Below are 1,972 nucleotides of genomic sequence, written 5' to 3' on the forward strand. Positions count from 1 at the left end.
AGCAACACGCAAGGGGACAACACAAATTATTTCACCTGTCTCTTTTTTCTCCTGTGTTGTCCATGTTTTTGAACAATTTTTTTCCTTTTTCTTTTAATATGCAGTATTTTTTTTTAACACCTTTGCGGTAGAGGGAAAAACAGAGCTCTTATCTGTGAAGAATTTTGTGTCAGAAATTCTATGCTAGGAAAGCATCATGTAAGGCAATGAGGAGCTGTTATGAACGCCAATAATGGACCAATATAACCTTAATACATCCTACCCATCACACTGGCACTTGCAGCAGCCAGAGGAGCATGAGGCGTTCCTGAGTTCAAAGCTGCACTCTCTGTCTCCCTGTCCCCTTCCAGCAGGTGTGTGTCCTTTTACCTTCCCTCTCCAGTATGACCTGGAATTGATGAGAACAGGAAATGTTCTGGGTTGGACAAAGGGATCTGCACCCCAAGCCAACAACCTATCTCCTGGCACTGTAGGGTGATATACCCAAAATCAATTTTGCATCACAGACTCCAAACCACTGAAACAAACATAAAAAGGCAAGAGTCAAGAAACCGGATTTAAAAAAGATACTACACTCCATATAGGCCAAGAAATCCTTAATGCTTTGTGTTATGCTTCAGAAAATCCCTTTAGCTCAAGACTCACTTAGTGATTAGAGCCCCATATAAGGCCCAGATACCCAAGTGAAGCTCTGATGGAAGGTTTAGAAAAGGCCTTTTAGCCACAGACAGGGAGATCAATCTGTTTAGCCTCAAAAGGGAGAGAGTGGGAGGCAACTTGATTACACTGTCTTCACATGGAGAAGATAACGGGCACTTAAATGGGATTCTTAATCTGGGAGAGCAGCTTGACAAAATGCTCCTGGCTAGAAGCTGAGTCCAGACCAGTTCCAATTAGAAACGAGACACTTAAAAAAAGGAATTAAAAAAAAGAAAGAGTCACCTTTTTAAGTGGTTGTGAGCACTGGGACAGTCTGCTCAGAAAGGACAGAGTCTCCAAACCAAGACTGGACACTTTCTGGCAGTTGCCCTTCTGTCACCCCTTAAGGAGCCCAAAAAGGAAAGCCAGCTAGAATTTACCAAAATTTCACCTACCAGCTTCTTCTGAGGCCTTTATCTAAGCTCCCAAAATAGCTCAATTTAAAAAAAAAAAAGATTAAATACTCCTTGCTAACAGTGACAGTGCAGTGCTATTTTGGTCCACATTTACCTGGGCTTTAGCAGCATTTGTGCCTCTATCAAAACTATCCTTGAAGTGAAGAGACCACCCAAAACAGCCAGTCCAATGCCTGTTTCACTGTGTTGATACCTTATCCCAGCTGCTTCTTGTCTGCTGTCATCCCTTTCAGTGTATGTTTGAACTGGAAGAGAAGCTGCCTTTTGTAAAACAGCAATACATTTACAGCCTGCTGCAATTCTGTCCTGCTCCCACCACCCCATAGGCAGGAAGGGCAAAAGGGGATTAACTAAATGCATGCACGATGGACAGACTTGTATTTCACTCAATTTATGCCCATTCATAGACTCATAGAATTTCTAAGCTTGGAGAAGACCTCTAAGATCATCGAGTCCAACCACCAACCTAACACTGATGTGTTCACCACTAAACCTTGACCCTAAGCACCATATCCACACAGTTTTTGAACACTTCCAGAGATGCTGATTCCTTGAACAGCCTGCTCCAATGCCTGACTAGCCTTTCAGTGAAGAAATTTTTCCTGATGTCCAGTCTAAATCTGCCCTGGCACAACTTGAGGCCATTTCCTCTTGTCCTGTCACTTGTTACCCGAGAGTAGAGACCGACACCCAGCCTGGCATTTCAGGGAGTTGTAGAGAGTGATGAGGTCTCTTCTCAGCCTCCTTTTCTCCAGGCTGAACACCTCCCATTCTCTCAGCTACTCCTCATAGGACTTGTGCTCCAGAACCTTCACCACTCATTCCTTCTGTTCAGTCATGAGCACTGCCGGCATTCC

Source organism: Corvus brachyrhynchos, unplaced genomic scaffold (assembly GCF_000691975.1).
Source record: "Corvus brachyrhynchos isolate BGI_N302 unplaced genomic scaffold, ASM69197v1 scaffold245, whole genome shotgun sequence".
Lineage (NCBI taxonomy): Eukaryota > Metazoa > Chordata > Aves > Passeriformes > Corvidae > Corvus > Corvus brachyrhynchos.